Below are 12,075 nucleotides of genomic sequence, written 5' to 3'. Positions count from 1 at the left end.
GTCTGATTTGTTTGCTCGGATTAAGGGGGCTAGCTGGTTCACCAAGATAGATCTTCGAGGGGCGTATAATCTTGTGCGTATTAAACAGGGCGACGAATGGAAAACAGCATTTAATACGCCTGAGGGCCATTTTGAGTACCTGGTGATGCCATTCGGGCTTTCTAATGCTCCATCTGTGTTTCAGTCCTTTATGCATGACATCTTCCGAAAGTACCTGGATAGATTCATGATTGTATATTTGGATGGTATTTTGGTTTTTTCGGACGATTGGGAGTCTCATGTGAAGCAGGTCAGAATGGTGTTCCAGGTCCTTCATGCTAATTCCTTGTTTGTGAAGGGGTCTAAATGTCTCTTTGGAGTTCAGAAGGTTTCATTTTTGGGCTTCATTTTTTCCCCTTCTACTATCGAGATGGACCCTGTTAAAGTTCAGGCCATTTATGATTGGACTCAGCCTACTTCTGTGAAGAGCCTTCAGAAATTCCTGGGCTTTGCTAATTTTTACCGTCGCTTCATCGCTAATTTTTCTAGTGTTGTTAAACCATTGAATGATTTAACAAGAAAGGTGCGGATGTGGTCAATTGGTCCTCTGCGGCCGTTGAGGCTTTTCAGGAGTTGAAGCGTCGTTTTTCTTCTGCCCCTGTGTTGTGTCAGCCAGATGTTTCGCTCCTGTTTCAGGTCGAGGTGGATGCTTCTGAGATTGGAGCAGGGGCTGTTCTATCTCAAAGAAGTTCTGATGGCTCGGTGATGAAACCATGTGCTTTCTTATCTAGAAAGTTTTCGCCTGCTGAGCGCAATTATGATGTGGGCAATCGAGAGTTGTTGGCTATGAAGTGGGCATTCGAGGAGTGGCGACATTGGCTTGAAGGAGCCAAGCATCGTGTGGTGGTCTTGACGGATCACAAGAATCTGACTTATCTCGAGTCTGCCAAGCGATTGAATCCTAGACAGGCTCGATGGTCGCTGTTTTTCTCCCGCTTCGATTTTGTGGTTTCGTACCTTCCGGGCTCTAAAAATGTGAAGGCTGATGCCCTTTCAAGGAGTTTTGTGCCTGATTCTCTGGGAGTTCCTGAGTCGGCTGGTATTCTCAAAGAGGGGGTAATTTTGTCTGCCATCTCCCCTGATTTGCGGCGGGTGCTGCAGGAGTTTCAGGCTGATAGACCTGACAGTTGCCCAGCGGAGAAACTGTTTGTACCTGATAGATGGACTAGTAGAGTTATCTCTGAGGTTCATTGTTCGGTGTTGGCTGGTCATCCTGAAATCTTTGGTACCAGGGATTTGGTGGCTAGATCCTTTTGGTGGCCTCCCTTGTCACGGGATGTGCGTTCTTTTGTGCAGTCCTGTGGGACTTGTGCTCGGGCTAAGCCCTGCTGTTCTCGTGCCAGTGGGTTGCTTTTGCCCTTGTCGGTCCCGAAAAGGCCCTGGACGCATATTTCCATGGATTTTATTTCAGATCTCCCTGTCTCTCAAAGGATGTCGGTTATCTGGGTGGTTTGTGATCGCTTCTCTAAGATGGTCCATTTGGTACCTTTGCCTAAATTGCCTTCCTCCTCTTATTTGGTTCCATTATTTTTCCAGCACGTGGTTCGTTTACATGGCATTCCGGACAACATCGTGTCAGACAGAGGTTCCCAGTTTGTTTCGAGGTTTTGGCGGTCCTTTTGTGCTAAGATGGGCATTGATTTGTCTTTTTCTTCAGCTTTCCATCCTCAGACAAATGGCCAAACCGAACGAACCAATCAGACTTTGGAGACATATCTGAGATGCTTTGTTTTTGCTGATCAGGATGATTGGGTGTCCTTCTTGCCTTTGGCTGAGTTCGCCCTTAATAATCGGGCCAGCTCGGCCACTTTGGTTTCACCTTTTTTCTGTAATTCTGGTTTCCACCCTCGTTTCTCTTCAGGACAGGTTGAGCCTTCGGACTGTACTGGTGTGGATTCTGTGGTGGACAGGTTGCAGCAGATTTGGACTCATGTGGTGGACAATTTTGACATTGTCCCAGGAGAAGGCTCAGCGTTTCGCTAGCCGCCGTCGCTGTGTTGGTCCCCGACTTCGTGTTGGGGATTTGGTTTGGTTATCGTCTCGTTATGTTCCTATGAAAGTTTCGTCTTCTAAGTTTAAGCCTCGTTTCATTGGTCCTTATAAGATTTTGGAAATTCTTTATCCTGTGTCATTTCGTTTGGATCTTCCAGCTTCTTTCGCCATCCATGTGTTCCATAGGTCGTTGTTGCGGAGATATGTGGCTCCTATGGTTCCCTCCGTCGACCCTCCTGCCCCGGTGTTGGTTGAGGGGGAGTTGGAGTATGTGGTGGAGAAGATTTTGGATTCTCACATTTCGAGATGGAAACTTCAGTACCCAGTCAAGTGGAAAGGTTATGGTCAGGAGGATAATTCCTGGGTGGTTGCCTCTGTTGTTCATGCTGCCGATCTTGTTCGTGCCTTTCATTTGGCTCGTCCTGATCGGCCTGGGGGCTCTGGTGAGGGTTCGGTGACCCCTCCTCAAGGAGGGGGTACTGTTGTGAATTCTGTTCTCGAACTCCCTCCGGTGGTTATGAATGGTACTTCGGCGAGTTCTGTCCATGGACTCCCTCTGGTGGCTGTGAGTGGAGCTGCTGGTTCTGAGGTTCCTTCCTCAGCTGACCTAGTTTAGTCCTTGGCTGGCTGCTCTATTTAACTCCACCTTGATCGTTACTTGATGTCAGCTGTCAATGTTCTAGTACTGGTTCAGTTCTTTCTTGGATCTTTCAGATGACCTGTCTACTCCAGCAAAAGCTAAGTCCCTGCTAGCTTATTTGTTTACCACTGTTTTTCTTGTCCAGCTTGCTATTATGATTTTGCCCTGCTAGCTGGAAGCTCTGGGATGCAGAGTGGCACCCCCACGCCGTGAGTCGGTGCGGGGGTCTCTTTTGCACACTCTGCGTGGTTTTTTGGTAGTTTATTATGCTGACTGCAAAGATACGTTTTCTATCCTCAGTCTGTTTAGTTAAGTCTGGCCTCCTTTGCTGAAACCTATTTCATTCCTGTGTTTGTGACTTCCATCTTAACTCACAGTCAATATTTGTGGGGGGCTGCTTATTTCTTTGGGGAATTTCTCTGAGGCAAGTTAGGCTTTATTTTCTATCTTTAGGGGTAGTTAGCTCTTAGGCTGTGAAGAGGCGTCTAGGCAGAGTCAGGTACGCTCCACGGCTATTTCTAGTTGTTGTGATAGGATTAGGGGTTGCGGTCAGCAGAGCTCCCACTTCCCAGAGCTTGTCCTGTATTACTGGTTTGCTCATCAGGTCTTTCCTAGTGCTCCTAACCACCAGGTCATCATAACAGCCAACATTCCGAGAACCATGGGAGATTTCCGCAGAGTAATTTAAATAACGCCAACATTCCGAGAACAATTTAAATGACGCAAAGATTCCGAGAACAATGGGAGAGTTCCGAAGAGTATTTTAAATAGCGACAACATTCCGAGAACAATTTAAATATTGCCAACATTCCGAGAACAATGGGAGAGTTCTGCAGAGTAATTTAAATAATGCCAACATTCCGAGAACAATGGGAGAGTTCCGCAGAGTAATTTAAATAACGCCAACATTCCGAGAACCATGGGAGATATCCGCAGAGTAATTTCAATAATGCCAACATTACGAGGACAATGGGAGAGTTCCACAGAGTAATTTAAATAACGTCAACATCCTGAGAACATTGGGAGAGGTCCGCAGAGTAAATTAAATAATACCAACATTCCGAGAACAATGAAAGAGTTCCGTAGAGTAATTTAAATGACGCCAACATTCCGAGAACCATGGGAGATATCCGCAGAGTAATTTCAATAACGCCAACATTCCGAGAACAATGGGAGAGTTCTGCAGAGTAATTTAAATCACAATAACATTCCGAGAACAATGGGAGAGTTCCGCAGAGTAAATTAAATAATACCAACATTCCGAGAACAATGAAAGAGTTCCGTAGAGTAATTTAAATGACGCCAACATTCTGAGAACAATGAGAGTTCCGCAGAGTAATTTAAATAACAAGAACATTCTGAGAACAATGAAAGAGTTCCACAGAGTAATTTAAATAAGGGCAACATTCCGAGAACAATGGGAGAGTTCCGCAGAGTAATTTAAAGGGAACCTGTCACCTGAATTTGGCGGGACCAGTTTTCAGTCATATGGGCGGGGTTTTCGGGTGTTTGATTCACCCTTTCCTTACCCGCTGGCTGCAATATTGGATTGAAGTTCATTCTCTGTCCTCTGTAGTACAAGCCTGCGCAAGGCAAGATTGCCTTGTTCAGGCATGTACTACGGAGGACAGAGAATGAACTTCAATCCAATATTGCAGCCAGCATGCAGCCAGCGGGTAAGGAAAGGGTGAATCAAACACCCAAAAACCCCGCCCATATGACTAAAAACTGGTCCTGCCAAATTCAGGTAACAGATTCCCTTTAAATGATGCCAACATTCCGAGAACAATGGGAGAGTTCTGCAGAGTAACTGAAATAACGCCAACATTCCGAGAACAATGGGAGAGTTCCGCAGAGTAATTTGAATAACGCCAACATTCCGAGAACAATGGGAGAGTTCCGCAGAGTATTTTGAATATTGCCAACATTCTGAAAACAATGGAAGAGTTCCGCAGAGTAATTTAAATAACGCCAATATTCCGAGAACAATGGGAGAGTTCCAAAGAGTAATTTAAATAATGCCAACATTCCGAGAAAGGGAGAGTTCCACAGAGTAATTTAAATAACGCCAACATTCCAAGAACAATGGGAGAGTTCCGCACAGTAATTTAAATAATGCCAACATTCCGAAAACAATGGGAGAGTTTCGCAGAGTAAATTAAATACCAACATTCCGAGAACAATGAAAGAGTTCCGTAGAGTAATTTAAATACAGCCAACATTACAAGAACAATGGGAGAGTTCCACAGAGTAATTTAAATGACGCCATCATTCTGAGAACAATGAGAGTTCCGCAGAGTAATTTAAATAACAAGAACATTCTGAGAAAAATGGGATAGTTCCGCAGAGTAATTTAAATAACACCAACATTCTGAGAATAGGAGAGTTCCGCAGAGTAATTTTAAATAATGCCAACATTCCGAGAACAATGGGAGAGTTCCACAGAGTAATTTAAATGACGCCAACCTTCCAAGAACAATGGGAGAGTTCTGCAGAGTAATTTAAATAACATTCTGAGAACAATGGGATAGTTCCGCAGAGTAATTTAAATAACGTCAACATTCTGAGAACAATAAGAGAGTTCCGCAGAGTAATTTAAATAACGCCAACATTCTGAGAACAATGGGAGAGTTCTGCAGAGTAATGTAAATAACGCCAAAATTCCGAGAACAATGAAGGAGTTCCGCAGAGTAGTTTAAATAGCGCCAACATTCCGAGAACCATGGGAGATTTCCACAGAGTAATTTAAATAACACCAAGATTCCAAGATCAATGGGAGAGTTCCGCAGAGAAATTTAAATAATGCCAACATTCCGAGAACAATGGGAGAGTTCCGCAGAGTAATATAAATAGTGCCAACATTCCGAAAACAATTTAAATAACGCCAACATTCTGAGAACAATGGGAGAGTTCCACAGAGTAATTTAAATAATGCCAACATTCTGAGAACCATGGGAGATTTCCAGAGCAATTTAAATAACGCCAAGATTCCGAGAACAATGGGATTGTTCCGCAGAGAAATTTAAATAATGCCAACATTTCGAGAACAATGGGAGAGATCTGCAGAGTAATTTAAATAGTGCCAACATTCCGAGAACAAAGGGAGAGTTCCGCAGAGTAATTTAAATAACGCGAACATTCCGAGAGTAATTTAAATAACGCAACGTTCCAGGAACAATGGTCGAGTTCCGCAGAATAATTTAAATAACGCCAACATTCCGAGAACCATGGGAGATTTCCGCAGAGTAATTTAAATAACACCAAGATTCCGAGAACAATGGGAGAGTTCCGCAGAGTTATTTAAATAACGTCTACATTCCGAGAACAATTGGAGAGTTCCGCAGAGTTATTTAAATAACGCCAACATTCCGAGAACCATGGGAGATTTCAGCAGAGTATATTAAATAACGCCAACATTCCGAGAGTAATTTAAATAACGCCAAATAACGCCAACATTCCGAGAACAATTTAAATGACGCAAAGATTCCGAGAACAATGGGAGAGTTCCGAAGAGTATTTTAAATAGCGACAACATTCCGAGAACAATTTAAATATTGCCAACATTCCGAGAACAATGGGAGAGTTCTGCAGAGTAATTTAAATAATGCCAACATTCCGAGATTAATTTAAATAACGCCAACATTCTGAGAACAATGGGAGAGTTCCACAGAGTAATTTAAATAACGCCAACATTCCGAGAACAATTTAAATAACCCCAACATTCCTAGAAAAATGGGAGAGTTCCGCAGAGTATATTAAATAACACCAACATTCCGAGAACAATGGGAGAGTTCCGCAGAGTAATTTAAATAACGTCTACATTTTGAGAACAATGGGTGAGTTCCGCAGAGTAATTTAAATAGTGCCAACATTCAGAGAACAATTTAAATAATGTCAACATTCCGAGAACAAAGGGAGAGTTCCGCAGAGTAATTTAAATAACGCCAACATTCCGAGAACCATGGGAGATATCCGCAGAGTAATTTCAATAATGCCAACATTACGAGGACAATGGGAGAGTTCCACAGAGTAATTTAAATAACGTCAACATCCTGAGAACATTGGGAGAGGTCCGCAAAGTAATTTAAACAACACCAACATTCCGAGAACAATGGGAGAGTTCCGCAGAGTAATTTCAATAACGCCAACATTCCGAGAACAATGGGAGAGTTCTGCAGAGTAATTTAAATCACAATAACATTCCGAGAACAATGGGAGAGTTCTGCAGAGTAATTTAAATAACGTCAACATTACAAGAACAATGGGAGAGTTTCGCAGAGTAAATTAAATAATACCAACATTCCGAGAACAATGAAAGAGTTCCGTAGAGTAATTTAAATGACGCCAACATTCTGAGAACAATGAGAGTTCCGCAGAGTAATTTAAACAACAAGAACATTCTGAGAACAATGAAAGAGTTCCACAGAGTAATTTAAATAAGGGCAACATTCCGAGAACAATGGGAGAGTTCCGCAGAGTAATTTAAAGGGAACCTGTCACCTGAATTTGGCGGGACCAGTTTTCAGTCATATGGGCGGGGTTTTCGGGTGTTTGATTCACCCTTTCCTTACCCGCTGGCTGCAATATTGGATTGAAGTTCATTCTCTGTCCTCTGTAGTACAAGCCTGCGCAAGGCAAGATTGCCTTGTTCAGGCATGTACTACGGAGGACAGAGAATGAACTTCAATCCAATATTGCAGCCAGCATGCAGCCAGCGGGTAAGGAAAGGGTGAATCAAACACCCAAAAACCCCGCCCATATGACTAAAAACTGGTCCTGCCAAATTCAGGTAACAGATTCCCTTTAAATGATGCCAACATTCCGAGAACAATGGGAGAGTTCTGCAGAGTAACTGAAATAACGCCAACATTCCGAGAACAATGGGAGAGTTCCGCAGAGTAATTTGAATAACGCCAACATTCCGAGAACAATGGGAGAGTTCCGCAGAGTATTTTGAATATTGCCAACATTCTGAAAACAATGGAAGAGTTCCGCAGAGTAATTTAAATAACGCCAATATTCCGAGAACAATGAAAGAGTTCCGTAGAGTAATTTAAATACAGCCAACATTACAAGAACAATGGGAGAGTTCCACAGAGTAATTTAAATGACGCCATCATTCTGAGAACAATGAGAGTTCCGCAGAGTAATTTAAATAACAAGAACATTCTGAGAAAAATGGGATAGTTCCGCAGAGTAATTTAAATAACACCAACATTCTGAGAATAGGAGAGTTCCGCAGAGTAATTTTAAATAATGCCAACATTCCGAGAACAATGGGAGAGTTCCACAGAGTAATTTAAATGACGCCAACCTTCCGAGAACAATGGGAGAGTTCTGCAGAGTAATTTAAATAACATTCCGAGAACCATGGGAGATTTCCGCAGAGTAATTTCAATAAAGCCAACATTCCGAGAACAATGGGAGAGTTCCGCAGAGTAAATTGGATAACGCCAACATTACGAGGACAATGGGAGTGTTCCACAGAGTAGCTTAAATAACGTCAACATCCTGAGAACATTGGGAGAGGTCCGCAGAGTAATTTAAATCACAACAACATTCCAAGAACAATGGGAGAGTTCTGCTGAGTAATTTAAATCACAATAACATTCCGAGAACAATGGGAGAGTTCCGCAGAGTAATTTTAATAACGCCAACATTCCGAGAACAATGGGAGAGTTCTGCAGAGTAATTTAAATTACAATAAAATTCCGAGAACAATGGCAGAGTTCCATAGAGTAATTTAAATAACACCAATATTCCGAGAACAATGGGAGAGTTCCGCAGAGTAATTTCAATAACGCCAACATTCCGCAAACAATGGGAAAGTTCCGCAGAGTAATTTAAATAATGCCGACATTCCGAGAACAATGGGAGAGTTCCTCAGAGTAAATTGGATAACGCCAACATTACGAGGACAATGGGAGTGTTCCACAGAGTAGCTTAAATAACGTCAACATCCTGAGAACATTGGGAGAGGTCGGCAGAGTAATTTAAATCACAACAACATTCCAAGAACAATGGGAGAGTTCTGATGAGTAATTTAAATCACAACAACATTCTGAGAACAATGGGAGAGTTCCACAGAGTAATTTAAATAATGTCAACATTCCGAGAACAATGGGAGAGTTCTGCAGAGTAATTTAAATAAAACCAACATTTCAAGAACAATGGGAGAGTTGAGCAGCGTAATTTAAATAATGCCAACATTCCGAGAACAATGGGAGAGTTCCACAGAGTAATTTAAATCACAATAACATTCCGAGAACAATGGGAGAGTTCCGCAGAGTAATTTCAATAACGCCAACATTCCGAGAACAATGGGAGAGTTCTCCAGAGTCATTTAAATTTCAATAAAATTCCGAGAACAATGGCAGAGTTCCATAGAGTAATTTAAATAACACCAATATTCCGAGAACAATGGGACAGTTCCGCAGAGTAATTTAAATAACGCCAACATTCCGCAAACAATGGGAAAGTTCCACAGAGTAATTTAAATAACGCCAACATTCAGAGAACAATGGGAGAGTTCAGCAGAGTAATTTAAATAACGCCAACATTCCGAGAACAATGAGAGTTCCGCAGAATAATTTAAATAAGACCAACATTACGAGAACAATGGGAGAGTTCTGCAGAGTAATTTAAGTAAAGTCAACATTCCGACAACAATGGGAGAGTTCAGCAGAGTAATTTAAATAGTGCCAACATTCCGAGAACAAAGGGAGAGTTCCGCAGAGTAATTTCAATAACGCCAACATTCCGAGAGTAATTTAAATAACGCCAACATTCCGAGAACAATGGGAGAGTTCCGCAGAGTAATTTCAATAACGCCAACATTCCGAGAACAATTTAAATAACCCCAACATTCCGAGAACAATGGGAAAGTTCAGCAGAGTAATTTAAATAACGCCAACATTCCGAGAACAATTGAAATGACACCAACATTCCTAGAACAATGGGAGAGTTCCGCAGAGTAATTTAAATAGTGCCAACATTCCGAGAACAATTTAAATAACGCCAACATCCCGAGAACAATGGGACAGTTCCGCAGAGTATTTTAAATAACGCCAACATTCCGAGAAAAATGGGACAGTTCCGCAGAGTAATTTAAATAACGCCAACATTCCGAGAACAAAGGGAGAATTCCGCAGAGTAATTTAAATAACACCAAGATTCCGAGAACAATGGGAGAGTTCCGCAGAGTAATTTAAATAATGCAAACATTCCAAGAACAATGGGAGAGTTCCACAGAGTAATTTAAATAGCGCCAACATTCCGAGAAAAATTTAAATGACGCCAACATTCCGAGAACAATTTAAAAAACGCCAACATTACAAGAACAATGGGAGAGTTCCGCAGAGTAATTTAAATAGCGCCAACATTCCGAGAAAAATTTAAATGACGCCAACATTCCGAGAACAATGGGAGAGTTCCGCAGAGTAATTTAAATAGCGCCAACATTCCGAGAACAATGGGAGAGTTCCGCAGAGTAATTTAAATAGCGCCAACATTCCGAGAACAATGGGAGAGTTCCGCAGAGTAATTTAAATAATGCCAACATTCCGAGAACAATTTAAATAACCCCAACATTCCGACAACAATGGGAGAGTTCAGCAGAGTAATTTAAATAGCGCCAACATTCCGAGAACAATTTAAAAAACGCCAACATTACAAGAACAATGGGAGAGTTCCGCAGAGTAATTTAAATAGTGCCAACATTCCGAGAACAATTTAAATAATGCCAACATTCCGAGAACAATGGGACAGTTCCGCAGAGTATTTTAAATAGTGCCAACATTCCGAGAACAATTTAAATAATGCCAACATTCCGAGAACAATGGGAGAGCTCCGCAGAGAAATTTAAGTAACGCCAACATTCCAAGAACAATGGGAGAGTTCTGCAGAGTAATTTAAGTAATGTCAACATTCCGAGAGTAATTTAAATAAAGCCAACGTTCCAGGAACAATGGTCAAGTTCCGCAGAGTAATTGAAATAACGCCAACATTCCGAGAACAATGGCAGAGTTCCGCAGAGTAATTTAAATAGCGCCAACATTCTGAGAACAATTTAAATAATGCCAACATTCCGAGAACAATGGGAGAATTCCACAGAGTAATTTAAATAATGCCAACATTCTGAGAGTAATTTAAATAACGCCAACATTCCTAGAACAATGGGAGAGTTCAGCAGAGTAATTTAAATAACGCCAACATTCCGAGAACAATGGCAGAGTTCCATAGAGTAATTTAAATAACACCAACATTCCGAGAACAAAGGGAGAGTTCCACAGAGAAATTTAAGTAACGCCAACATTCCAAGAACAATGGGAGAGTTCTGCAGAGTAATTTAAATCACAATAACATTCCGAGAACAATGGGAGAGTTCTGCAGAGAATGGCAACATTCGGAGAAAAATGGGAGAGTTCTGCAGAGTAATTTAAATAAGACCAACATTCCGAGAACAATGGTCGAGTTCCGCAGAGTAATTGAAATAACGCCAACATTCCAAGAACAATGGGAGAGTTCTGCAGAGTAATTTAAATAACACCAACATTCCGAGAACAATGGGAGAGTTCCGCAGAGAAATTTAAATAGTGCCAACATTCCAAGAACAAAGGGAGAGTTCCGCAGAGTAATTTAAATAACGCCAACATTCCGAGAGTAATTTAAATAACGCCAACATTCCGAGAACAATGGCTGAGCTCCATAGAGTAATTTAAATAACACCAACATTCCGAGAACAATGGGAGAGTTCCGCAGAGTAATTGAAATAACGCCAACATTCCAAGAACAATGGGAGAGTTCCGCAGAGTAATTTAAATAGTGCCAACATTCCAAGAACAAAGGGAGAGTTCCGCAGAGTAATTTATATAACGCCAACATTCCAAGAGTAATTTAAATAACACCAACGTTCCAGGAACAATGGTCGAGTTCCGCAGAGTAATTTAAATAGCGCCAACATTCCAAGAACCATGGGAGATTTCCGCAGAGTAATTTCAATAACGCCAACATTCTGAGAGTAATTTAAATAACGCCAACATTCCGAGAACAATGTGAGAGTTCAGCAGAGTAATTTAAATAATGCCAAGATTCCGAGAACAATGGGAGAGTTCCGCAGAGTAATTTAAATAATGCAAACATTCTGAGAATAATGGGAGAGTTCCTGTCATGATCTCTGCAGGCAGAGATCATAGCAAGCCTATAGAGGGACAAGCTCTCGGAAGATGGAACTATACTGACCATGAACTAAGCCTGCCGCGCAACTAGAAATAGCCAGGTAGCATTTCCTATTTATCGCTAGATGCCCAGCACTGGCCTAAGACCTAAATAGCTAGCAGAGGGAAATATAAGACCTGGCTCACCTCTAGAGAAATATTCCAAAGAAGACAGTAGCCCCCCACATA

Source organism: Ranitomeya variabilis, chromosome 3 (genome assembly GCF_051348905.1).
Source record: "Ranitomeya variabilis isolate aRanVar5 chromosome 3, aRanVar5.hap1, whole genome shotgun sequence".
Taxonomy (NCBI): domain Eukaryota; kingdom Metazoa; phylum Chordata; class Amphibia; order Anura; family Dendrobatidae; genus Ranitomeya; species Ranitomeya variabilis.
The sequence above is the reverse complement of the archived record's forward strand: the minus strand, read 5'-3'. Positions refer to the sequence as shown.